Source organism: Canis lupus, chromosome 28, assembly GCF_048164855.1.
Source record: "Canis lupus baileyi chromosome 28, mCanLup2.hap1, whole genome shotgun sequence".
NCBI lineage: Eukaryota > Metazoa > Chordata > Mammalia > Carnivora > Canidae > Canis > Canis lupus.
In genome coordinates, this window is record NC_132865.1 from 183,899 (window position 1) to 196,308 (window position 12,410).

The 12,410-nt window shown below is 42.6% G+C and overlaps 2 long non-coding RNA genes across 5 annotated transcripts; both read right to left on the minus strand.

The window, feature by feature from the left end:
• Positions 1 to 341: 341 nt before the first annotated feature.
• LOC140620060 (uncharacterized) lies at positions 342 to 5,222 on the minus strand. Of its 2 annotated transcripts, XR_012019790.1 has the most exons (3): positions 4,965 to 5,205; positions 2,468 to 2,617; positions 342 to 1,193 (listed from the first exon to the last, which is right to left on the minus strand). It is a non-coding gene; the product is annotated as an uncharacterized lncRNA (long non-coding RNA). The 2 variants fall into 2 exon arrangements; XR_012019791.1 differs by lacking the exon at positions 2,468 to 2,617 and having other exon boundaries at positions 4,965 to 5,222.
• Positions 5,223 to 8,180: 2,958 nt separating this feature from the next.
• LOC140620058 (uncharacterized) lies at positions 8,181 to 10,950 on the minus strand. 3 transcript variants are annotated; one of them, XR_012019789.1, is made up of 4 exons: positions 10,424 to 10,950; positions 9,820 to 9,979; positions 8,977 to 9,045; positions 8,181 to 8,708 (listed from the first exon to the last, which is right to left on the minus strand). It is a non-coding gene; the product is annotated as an uncharacterized lncRNA (long non-coding RNA). The 3 variants fall into 3 exon arrangements; XR_012019788.1 differs by having other exon boundaries at positions 8,181 to 8,884; XR_012019787.1 differs by having other exon boundaries at positions 8,181 to 9,045; positions 10,424 to 10,945.
• Positions 10,951 to 12,410: the final 1,460 nt, after the last annotated feature.

Sequence of the window (12,410 nt, forward strand, 5' to 3'; positions counted from 1 at the left end):
GGCTCATGCCTTGATTGCAGCGAAAATTGTGAGGGAACTTAGGGGGCCCAGTGAAACTGTGCCTGAACCCCCAATTCACAGACCCCAAGAGAAAATGTATGTGTTTTAAGTTGCTGTGTTTATGGTAATTTGTTAGACAGAAATAGAACTAATAGACTTATTACATTGCCGGAGTTGGAAAGATGGACAAAACTTAGTGTTTGCAAGGCCGTGGGGGAACACACATTCTCACAAAGTGTTGGTGAGAGTGCAAACTTTTTTTTTTTTTTTTGAGAGTGCATACTTCTTGAAGGCAATTTGGCAATATGGATTTAAGAAAAATCAAAAGCTTGAAGGGTGGATATGTTTGATCCAGCAAAGTTTATTGCTAGGAAATTGTCCAAAGGAAATAATTGGACAGGTACACAAAAGTGAAATCACATAGTCATTACCTTGTAGTTTATTCTCTCAAAAAATTAGAAGCAACCCAAAGAAGGATTATTTGAATACATTGTGACATATACGAGGATAGGAATGCTATGCAGCCATTAAAGAAAATAACATATCTATGCATATCAATTATCCACTGACATGGAAAGCCACATGCTAAGTGAAAAAAACCAGGTTACAAACTAATATGCTTAATATTAGCTCATCAATATTTTAGAATGTGTATTTGTGTATACATGAATAGAAAGACATCTGGAAAGATAGTCCCCAAAATCTTTACAAGAGTTTACAACAGTCACATTTAGGAACTAGAGTTTTTAGGTGGTTCCTACATTTTTCTATATAATCTTCAGAATTGTTTGAATATTTTATATGGACATATATTACCCTTTTAATCAGAATAAAATAAGTTCTTTTTTTCTTTGTTGAAGCTTAACCTACAGAATGATTGTGCACCACATCAGATATATAATCTCAAAAAACATAGAAACAGAATAGCATAGCTGTGTCAATATGCTCAGAGAAGCCATTGAGTTTTGGTGACATTTAAAACCTGAACAGTGACTAAGAATGGAAACAAACTCTGAATCACACAAAATCATTCATTGTCTCTCTACCCAATAGGGCTGAAGCAGTGGGAACTCTTTTATATGGCACATGTTTGGGCTTCACACATGAGCAGGATCACAAGAGGGATCTGTCCAGAGAGGCCAACCTCTGAAATATTCTTTTCTTCTTTCTTCCTAAAAGAAGTTTTCATTTACCTTTTAAAAATTGGAAAGAAGTTTATCATTAACCCCTAGAAAATTTTTCCCAAGAGGATGATCTTTTCTGGGTAATATATATTAGTTAGTATAATTTACATTTAAAAAGCCTTCTTGGGAAATGCTTCATAAAAGCTAGAATATTTATTTAGAATATTTATTTAATAAATATTTAGAATATTTATTATGTTTCATTGAGGCCCACTTTGCTGAATAATGCCAGTACTAAATTTGAAGATATGCCAGCCCATGTCATTTATTAATATAACCAGTGGCTACTAAAGTTCCAGTTAAATTTTAAGATTTATTTCTGAACCTGCGAAACGTTTCTTACTTAAAGGAAAACTTCTTTAGAAGGTGATAAGTAGCCTCTGCCGGAAGAGAGGAAAAAGATATAATACCTCAAACCTCATTTGAGACCTCATGTCCATAAAAATGAGTAGCTATTCTGGTGGCTGAGCAGAAAGGAAAGACACAGGTGTGCTTGCTGGGAAAGGCCAAAGTGTTTATGTAAATTAGGAACCTCAAATACTCAAAAGCTCACAAAGGAACCGATACTGTAATCTAAAAAAACAAAACAAAACTTTGTCAGTAAGTTTACTACTCCAATGTGGCCTTACTAACATCTAATAAGTCCTAAAGTTGATGACTTATTTGAAGTCAGTGTGCGTGTGTGTGGGAGTGTGTGAGCACGCTATGCTTTGTTAAAGATTAGAATATGGGGATCCCTGGGGGGCTCAGCGGTGGAGCGGCTGCCTTCAGCTCAGATGGTGATCCCTGGGGTCCCGAGATCGAGTCCCACATCGGGCTCCCCGCAGGGAGCCTGCTTCTCCTCTGCTGTGTCTCTGCCTCTCTCTGTGTCTCTCATGAATAAATAAATAAAATCTTAAAAAAAAAAAAGTTTAGAATATAGTGCAAGTGAATTGCAAATGTGAAGTATGGTTGCTATTTGGAGAAATTCCTTTTGTCCATGTTGTGACCCTTAATCCTCATCACCCTGTTGTGTCACGTTGTGACTATATGACAACGTCAACCACTTCAGTACAAAAAAGAATATTTTTTGATAAATAACATATCTTTTTCAGATAAATATTTTATGGCATTATTTTCCTGGAAAATAAAAACAAAAAGTTGTAAAATGGAATACGTAATCACTTTAAAATACTATTTCATAGTTGTATCTAGTTTGTCCAAAATAACGATCAGCTTCTTGCTCTTCTGTTGGCATCGAATGAATCTACGTTTGTGAAAGGGATGGACATCTGCCAACTTACCAAGCAGGCAACCACCTTCGGGTTCCTGCCCTTAAGAGGTTCTCCAGTTGCCTTTGTGCGCTCTGTCTGCCTCGAGAGTGGGAAAACCCCCACTAGTGCTTTAGTTACAGCTTCCTCTTCTGAAGACACTTCAGTCACTGGCCGGAAGCGCTGAGGGAGAGATTAACGAACTTTGCCCACAACTGCGCCTTAAGAAATGATGAAATTCTTTATTAAAACAGTCGAGTAGAGTGATGATGAGGACCTACATGAACAAAGGCTTAAAATAGAGAAATGGGGTATCTTTGGAGGCTTTTCCTTAACTGGAGAGGAGACCTGGCGTTTAAGAACAATGCCTGTGCGGTGGGGAAAAGAGTGACAGGATGTCTTTAGTCAGCTTGGGCCGCCATAAATAATTACCACAGATGAGTGGCTTAAACAACAGAAATTAATTTCCTTATAGTTCTGGCGACTGGAAGTCTATGACCAAGGTGGCGGCAGGATTGGTTTGTCTTGGGGCCTCCCTCCTTGGCTTGTAGATGGCTGCCTTCTCCTGATGTCTTCACATGACCTTTCTGTCTGTGTGTGCGTGGAGGGAGAGACAGCTCTGGCGCCTCTTCCTCTTTTTATTCTCTATTCTATTTACTTATTTATACTTTCATTTATTAATTTAATGTAAGCACTATGTCCAATGTGGGTCTTGAACTCACGACCCTGAGATCAAGAGTTGCATGCTTTACCACTGAGCCAGCTAGGCACCCCTCTTCTTTATAAGGCCATCAGTTCTACAGGATCGTGGCCACCCTTATGACCTCATTTAACCTCAGTTACCTCCTTAAAGGCCCTATCTCCAAATATAGGGCTTCAACATAGGAATTTGGAGTGGGGCAGGGGTGTGTGTGAGTGTGTGTGGTGAATTCAGTTCAAAACACAAAAGATCTGGGATTGTTCTGTAGAGTCTTGGAGGACAAGATACCATAAGTTGATTTACTCTCTCCCCTTGCTGGAACATAAGCCCGATGGGGTCAGAACGAATGTCCGACTTGTGTCCTGTGATACCCCAGCACGTACTGCAGTGCCTATTAGTATAAATACTTGTTCCATTAATGAATTAATGAACATAGTGACTGGAGAAAAAAGTGGAAGGGACGCTGTTTCAATGGTCTGATGCATGAAGTACCAAATGCCTATCTTAGTGGTGGTAGAAATAAAGGGAAAGGGAGACAATGAGTGTGACAATAAGAAGATGGGATAAAGGGGAGGCAAGAATCATAGAGGACTGACATCCAGTGATTAAGTGACATGGTGATCACTATCCCATTGGTGAAAATAGAGAAATTGAGAGACTTTATTACTATGAATCCTCATTTTGAAATGAGATGCCTCTTAGGATTTGCTCACAGTTTGTGAAACTGAAAGCTATTGTAGCTTCTCCCAGGTGTCCCTTAAGGTTTCCCTGGAGGCCATGTGATTCCTTTCTCTTCCAGCAACATTCATGGCTTTTATTTTCTGACTTAGCACTCTCACCCCATTTTTGGTAGCCCAAAGTGAATTGGAAAGACTGGAGACACACATTTCTTCTCCTTTTTTAATAATCCTACTTCTCCCTTTACTGCTTTTATTTGTGGGAGCTACAATAGAAAATAGAAATTATAGTCATAGTGGGCATCACAGTGAATAAAATTTCTAGTCCTGAGTGCCTTTTGCTTTAAGATGATTCCTCTTTTCCTGACTGCTTTCTTATCTTCATAATTCTAATAGAAATGACTCATAATGTCCTTTCACACCTAGTTCTCTCTCTAGCTGAGTTATTGGGAGTGGAAATTTGCATCGAAAAGCAATCTACCTTCTGAAATTGCTGGTAGTTACAGTAGCTCAGTTTAGGTCTGAGACTTTTTGAACATATTCATTACCTCTTCTGAACCAACTACTCTTAGCCAACTTCACAACTGAAACTCAACAGGTTGTTAAATATAGAATTAGAGTAATTTGTTTACATCTACTAAGAGGATTTAGCAACAGGATATTATCTCAGATAATGGAAACACAGTCTTTTAGCTTTTACCCTAATTCCACCAAAAGTAAAATGTTTCAGTGCATCCCCCCCATAACCTATGTTCATTTTCTTCATGAATAAACAGTATTGTGCATAACTTTTAGCATAGGATTTGTTCACTGGATGTGGACTTTTATAATCAGCCAATAAAATGATCCTTTTGAATTATTAGATGATATCAATGTCCGTCAATTTTAGCAAAGTTATCACCTTTCTTTGTACAGAAATTTGTATAATTCTTTGAATGTGTTGTTGCTCCTTAACTTAAATACTCTCAACAACTAGTGAACATGAAATAGCAATGAGTCACCAAAAGCAAAAATTCTAAATGTAATCTAATTGAAATTGAAATTGTAGGGTGTTTCAATTAAAGATACACATTGATCTGTTTTAACAAAGACTTACAGAGGTTTAAACAATATAGAATTTTATTTTCGTTTAATAGTCTGATTTATTTCTCACCTAATATTGATGTGTTGGCTCCTTCCATCCTGCGGTACCACAAGTATCCATCAAGTATTAGCCCCATCTGCTTGTTCTAGACGGCTTGCCGCCATGTCCAGGCACCAGGATGGCAGAAGAGGAGACAGAATGAAAAGACATATTTTCCATTTAAGAACAACTCAGAAGTTGTCGCTTCCGCTCACATTGCATTGGTCAGAAATTAGTCATATGGCCACACTTAGCTACAAGAGAGGGTGTGAATACCGAGGCAAAACTTGGGATTCCATCGCCTGAGGGAATATGGGAAGACAGATATGACATGCCAAAGGTTGTGACTCTTCAGTCTCAGATGAACGCTCATTGGATTAAGCTGGTTGGACGTGGATTCAATGGTGAGGGGAGAAAAAAGAAACAGAGGCAGAAGTAAGCATCCTGAGCAAAATGTTGAAAATACGTTGTCAAATACCAAGTCCCAAAGATGTACTATAAATATTTTATAAAATTTATGGGTCTCGGTAATGGAAGCTCTGCTTATAACTCGCAAGTTTATTGTTTGACTTTCAAAGATTGGCTTTTGGCTTTATTTAGAGTAACACCCTTTGAGAACAATTAGGAACATATCTGAGTGATAATTTCTGCCTTATCCTTTGTTTGCGAATTTATGGTTGAATTAGTGTTACTGTAAAAACTAGATGCTTTGAGTATCCAAGTTTTCAGTAAAGAGTGTAATGTGGTGGGTGTCAAGGCTTTCTAGATGAAGCTTCTCTATTTTTTTTTTTTTTTGAAGCTTCTCTATTGAACCTTAGAAAGTGCTTTTGAGTTTGTTTACAAGGAAGACTTGGTCATCGGGCATCATCAGCGTCCAGCTTAGCCACAGCTTCTCTAAAGGGAAGCAGTGTTTTCTAGTATCCGGGCAGGTGCTCTGGTGTGGGACGGTTCGCCTGCCTGGGAAAGGGAGAAGAACACAGCATGAGGACAAGTGAAGTGTCAGGAAGCGTGGAGGGCCCATGCACCAGCCTGGGTTCTGGTGGCCTGAAGAGAAAGACTATGGGAAAGGTCAGGAAGAGATTGTGCCAACTTAGTAGGGAGAAGAATCACATGATGCTCTTCTGCTCTGGTCCATTTGAGAGCCTCAGAACCTCTCAGCCGGTGGTAAGGAATCAGTGGCCACTGGGATGGCCATCTTGTTCGACTCCAGCGCCACTATGGCTGAGGGGTTTAATATACCAGACCAGGTTTAAATAGCTATCTGCTTGGGATCCTTTGAGGGGTCTTCCACGTGTCCCCCAGCCATTTCATATTTCATTTGGTAGTCTGCTACAGTCCTTAGGGATGCTAACAAATGTGAGATACCAAAACTTCCTTCTGGCTCTAGGGACATGAATTCTCTACTACTGAAAGCAATCCTTCAGGTTGAGCAAAAGAAGTGAAGACACTGTCTCTAGAAGCCACAGTCTGTTATATTTTCTGGGAGGACAAAGGAGTGGGATGTTGTAGCTCTAGTTTTCTTTAGTTCATAGTCATGTATAACTGACCTGTTTATCCAGTTAACCGCTTGCCACACTGGAAGTAAGAGAAGTTTAAACAAGTCTGTCTGCAACTATCCAGTCTGACCGGCCAGGAGCTGTTTGGCGGGGGGTGAGCTAAGGAGGGCAGGGCCTGGGAATTGCCTTGTACAGAGGTGATACCTTGTGGCTGTGGGCCAGAAAAGTAGGAATGACACACAAGTGTCATCCAGCAAGACATCCTCCAGGCTGTTCCTGCTCGGACTTCTTCTAGGCTTAGAATGTCTGGATTGGGAGCAGCATACATTATTATGGTTTCCAATTCACTGTGGTTTATAAGGCGGGATATTTTTTCCTCTAAGGATTCATAATTTTTTAGCTAGTCATACCGCTGCATTTTAATACTGTGATCTTTAAATAGATATATTATGGTGAATCACAAATTTGGATTAAAGCTTTTTACTATAGTCTTCAATGAGCTTAATGTATCTCTATGTGATCTGTATCTTATGAATAGTATAGATCTCTTTTTTTCTTTAAAGATTTTATTTATTTATTCATGACAGACACACAGAGAGGGAGAGAGAGAGGCAGAGACACAGGCAGAGGGAGAAGCAGGCCCCATGCAGGGAGCCCGATGTAGGACTCAATCCTGGTTCTCCAGGATCACACCCTGGGCTGAAAGTGGCTCTAAACTGCTGAGCCCCCGGGGCTGCCCAATAGTACAGATCTTTAATGATATTATGTCTCTTTATCTAAGTTAAACAAGTTTTAAAAAACTACATTTCTTTAAGTATAAATATTCTTATAAGCCTTTATGGGACTGAAGATAGTTCCTTTAATAATGGAAGAGAGACTGTCAACAGGGAAAGAGCCCTGCACCTGCACCCAGAGGTCCTAGGTTGTTGTCACAGGTCCTGCTGAAATGACCTGTTGTATTTTTAATCAACTGGATACCTAGTTATTAACTTACAATGAGAGATACACCTTCCCCATGATCAGAACAATCATCTCGGGGTCTATGACCAATGACTGAGGGTCTAATCCCAGTATTAAGGGCATTGGGAAATTGGTATAGTATTTCTGATGTAATTGGTCTTGATCTTTTTTTTTTTAATTTTTTTTTTATGATAGTCACAGAGAGAGAGAGAGAGAGAGGCAGAGACATAGGCAGAGGGAGAAGCAGGCTCCATGCACCGGGAGCCGGACGTGGGATTCGATCCCCGGTCTCCAGGACCACGCCCTGGGCCAAAGGCAGGCGCTAAACTGCTGCGCCACCCAGGGATCCCTGGTCTTGATCTTAATTTATCTTTTGTAATGTTAGAGGTTTGGATAAGACAACTTTTTAAGTTCCTTTTAATTTTGAAAATTCCTATTGCATGGTCTGCATCGGGGCGAAGGGAAGCCTTTGGAAAGTAGATGAGTTCAGTGGCAGGCACAGTGATGAACACTTACTGTGCATTATTTCGTTTACTCCTCGCAATCCATGAGGTAGGTATTGTTATCATCCCCTTTTTACAAGATGAAGAAACTGAGACCTATAGGCGTTAGGGAACTTGCTCAATGTCCTACAACTGGTGAGTGGTGGAGTTGAGATTCTGAACACGGCACGTGAGGCTCCAGGGTTTGGGGGCTGAAGACTGCTTCTTAACTGTCATGCAGTAGTGGTTTTGAGGAATGAACCCAAGAGCAATAAACAGTCCAATCAACAATGTTTCTTTTTTTTTTTTTTTAAGATTTTATTTACTTATTCATGAGAGACACACAGAGAGAGGCAGAGACACAGGCAGAGGGAGAAGCAGGCTCCATGCAGGGAGCCCGATGCGGGACTCGATCCCGGGACCCAGGATCACGCCCTGGGCCCAAGGCAGACGCTCAACCCCTGAGCTCCCCAGGTGCCCCCAACAATGTTTACTTTTAACAAATTGTGTAGTGGCAATATTTCTCCAGATATTTTCTGTATGCCTATTATTATAAGTTTATAAGGTTTGAAAACAGAAGGGCACAGTGACCTCTGAATACAAATGGCCAAACAAAGCCAGATTAAATGATCTTAAAAAAAGGCAACAATGCATGAATGAACAAAGGACAACTTTAGGGCCTAAACTTCTAAGGTGATGGCTAAGGATGGTGCGAGGGGTTGTGCTGTAGCCCCTTTCTTCGCACTCGCTCAGCAGGAGCGGCACTGAGCACTCTGAGGACGGGGACTGGTGTCACCAGTCGGGTAGCAGCAAGCGGAGGGGGCAGGTGGTCAGCCCTGGAAAGGTACAGGAGACCCTTGGGTGTCGCCGGCTCTGCTCCCTGCAGGGCCTGGCCCGAGGCAGGCAGGGCTTCCAAGGCCCTGACCTTCCGGGTCCCTGGGCGGGGGAGGCGGTGACCGGAGGGATGTCCCCATGGCTGGCGGGCGGGCACAGGTGCTAGGTGTTCACGGGACTTCAAGGGAGAAGTCAGAGGTCCCCTCAGTAGGACGGCCGGCCCTCCCTCACGCGCCTCCCAAGTGCCCTCGGTGGGCAAGTGGATCTTACCCACTAAAGTCAGTGGCTCCAAAGCGACTCCAACACGTTGGAGCTCCAAATGGGGTAGACAGACTGGCCCTAAACAGGGTGGAAGCATTATATGAGATCAGATTGGAAGTCCGGGAGGAGCTGTCTGATGAAACATCAAAAGAAATGGCATGGCAGTATGCAAACCCCTTGGAACCAGGAGAAGAAAGGGGAGAAGGAAAAGAAAAATGAGAAGAAAATGACAGAAAGAACACGGTACAAAAAAGCAGATGTTTTAAGGGGGGAGAATGGGTTTTAAAATAATAAAAACATAGCTTCTCCAAACAAACAGGACTCCCCAAGGAAGCTTTAAGGTACAGAATTGCTTTATGATACTATTATTCTATAAAACCCAGGCCTTAAAATGAGATAATAATACAACTGAATAAAACGAACGAGGCCATGGCAGAGCTAAGAAAACTCGTTGAAACTCCAAAGGGCGCCATCATAGATCTAGTAAATTATTTAGGAAGAGCAGGGAACAAGAGGGCAGTGGTTGAAAATAAAATTAGTGGAATGGAGGAAATGCTTGAACTAATCAGCTAATGCAGAGAAAAGGGACAAAGAAATTAAAGTATGTAGAAGGCAGTCAGGACGGAGGACAGAGTCCAGTCAACATAGACAACAAATGGAATAGGCAAAGTAGTTAGATATGTTAAAAGAAACTTCCCTGAAATTAAGAAACTAAGTCTTTAGCTAAAAGTGCACTCAGTACCCTAAAAAAATTGATACAGCACAATAAACATGCAGATATACTTTGGTTGAAGTATTGAAATTAAAGAAGAAGAAAAATCCTTAGCTGTACAGGAAGAAAAAGCAAGTTACCCGTAAGGAGGAAAATTAGGGTTGCCTTAGATTTCTCAGCAATATTCAAAGCCAGAACATGATAGCACAATGTTTACAAACTTCTGGGGATGAGAAAGTGTCATTTTGACCCAGTCAGAAATTATTTAGTCATAAAGTCAGCAGGCAGGGTTTTTCAAACCTGAAAAAAAAAAAAAAGAAAACACAGGAAAAGTCATATTTAGAATCTGGTGTATAAGATACAAAACCTGAGAGTCTTTCTGAAAAACAAGAACAAACCCCAAAAAACAAAAACACATTTGACAGTGAAATTCTGCCAAAGAAACAAATGAAGATCAAGATCAAGAATTTAGGAGTGGTGAGAGAAAAATGAGCACTGAATCCGTTTTTAAAAAGAACAAAGATTAAATAACTCTGAGAATCCCAATTACGGAACACAACGTGATGCTTTACAACCTGGCAAAGTGAAAATATGAGCAATGAAAAACGGAACCGGGCAAAGCGTAGGTGGGAGGAATAACAAAATTGTGTCCCTTCATCTTGGGAGCGGAGAGTCAGTTCATGCTACCTAAAATTAAGCTACGTAGTTAGGGAAAAAAAAACAAAAAACAAAAAACAAACAAACCAGCAGCAGGATTTCCAAGGCTTTGATGATCTTTATAATCTCTGCTTAACCGAAGAGCGGGCGGGGAGGGCAGCGTGGGTGCCAGATTGGCCTGCAGCTGTGTTTGGGTTTTGTAGGGCCAGTTCAGGGTTTTATGATCTTTTACAATGTGAATGCTTCGAGGTGGGGGTGAACTTGGCAGTCACCCCCTCCCGCGCGTGGCCCGGCCTTCGGAGGGCTCCTTGGGGTTTAAGGTCTGCTGTGTGAAGGGTCCCATGTCCCAAGCTCCACAATCCCTAGCATCAGATGAAGTAATAATCCATCACTGGGGACATCCCTCTCCCTGTTTTTCTCCGGCCTAACGAATGGCATTTTCCTGTGCAGCCTGGGCGGGGGGAGGCCCCGCCGCCCACCGTTGGCTTAACTCGGCTGCCACCTGCCACGGGGCCCGGAGTCCAGTGCAGCCCAAGTGGTGACAGAGGGACTTTCCTGAAAGATCCCTCCCTCCGCATGGGAACACTCCCTGGCGGCTCCTCGGGCGGTCGGTGTCTTATTCTATTTAAAGCCTCAAGGGCTTAGCTGCTGTCACCTGCTATTTTTCTGGGTCAGTTTTAACCTTCAGCCCCTTAACTAGAGTGCAGGTGGGGACCCAAATGGAGCCCAAAGAATGCCCTGTGGGCGGTTCCGACACAGGCCTTGAGGCTGAGCTGGTCATGCTAAGAAAGACTGCGTGGGCCACCCGGGGCCTACCCTGCTGCCTTCAGGAGGGGCACCCGGGGCACCGGCAGGAGCCCAGCGGCGGGGCACTGCGGCGAGAACTGCAGGACTCTTAAATTAGCACTTCCGCATACCCCACTGCATTCATCCTTCAACGATTTATGGTGACAAAGGACCTACCTTGGGCCAAACCAGCCTTTTGTTTCAATTAAATCCCGCAATAATCGAGAGAGAGATGCCTCTCGCACTCAGGGTTTGAATTTGTAAGTATTTCCCCAGTTAGAAGACGTGCCATAAAGAGAGCGAAGGCTGGACCGTGTGGTGGTGGCCGTGAGAGTAGGGGGTGGCCGGCGGGAGGGCGCGCTCCCACCCTCCCCGTCCCACGTCATTGCCAGCATCCTACAGTCAGGACCGCAGGAAAGCAAGAGCAGTGTTTGATCCTGCTTGGATATGGGAACAGGAAAGGGGTTAGTTAGGCTCTAGAGCTCGAATGGCAGGTAACACGAACGATGGACAAGTGAAGGCCTTTACACACTTTACACAAGGCGTGGTCACTCGCACACTTACTGCTTTGGTAGATACTATCATTACAGTCAGAGCATCGCCTCTAGTGAGACGACGTCCCTCCGTGTTAGCGGTGCTCACAGTGACAACGCTCTTGGGGTAACCTCTGAAAGCACCACGACGTAGTGCAAATGGACTCCTTGCACAGAATATTTTTGTTATGGAGAAAAGTTCCTGAGTTTGTGTAAAGCTGATCACATTAACCTATTGGTTGACTTCAAACATTTTTTTTCAAGGATTTTATTTATTCATTTGAGAGAGAGAGAGTGAGAGAAAGAGAACGAACGAGGGGAGGAGGAGGGAGAAGCAGACTCCCCACCAAGCAGGGAGCCTGACGTGGGGCTTGATCCCAGGACCCTGGGATCATGACCTGAGCCGAAGGCAGATGCCCAACCGACTGAGCCACCCAGGTGCCCCCCCGTTGATTGACTTCAAAGTCCACACTGAGAACGGTAATTGGTCGCTACTAAGATATTTCAGGTATATACAGCCAACGATATATATATTTTTAACCCTTTGGATGGAGATTGTTATTCTCATTCTGCATGCCTTTCATGATGTCCTTTGAGTTTGGTTGCATTTTGTTGAGTGTGATTGTCCTGGGCGGTGGTTGTATTAGAAAAACAAAAAACAAAAAACAACCAGTTCCTTTTCCTCTGTGTTCCATTTACTACTTACACAGAACTCTTGGCTTCCAACACTTGCGGTCACCAACGTGTGGAGGCTT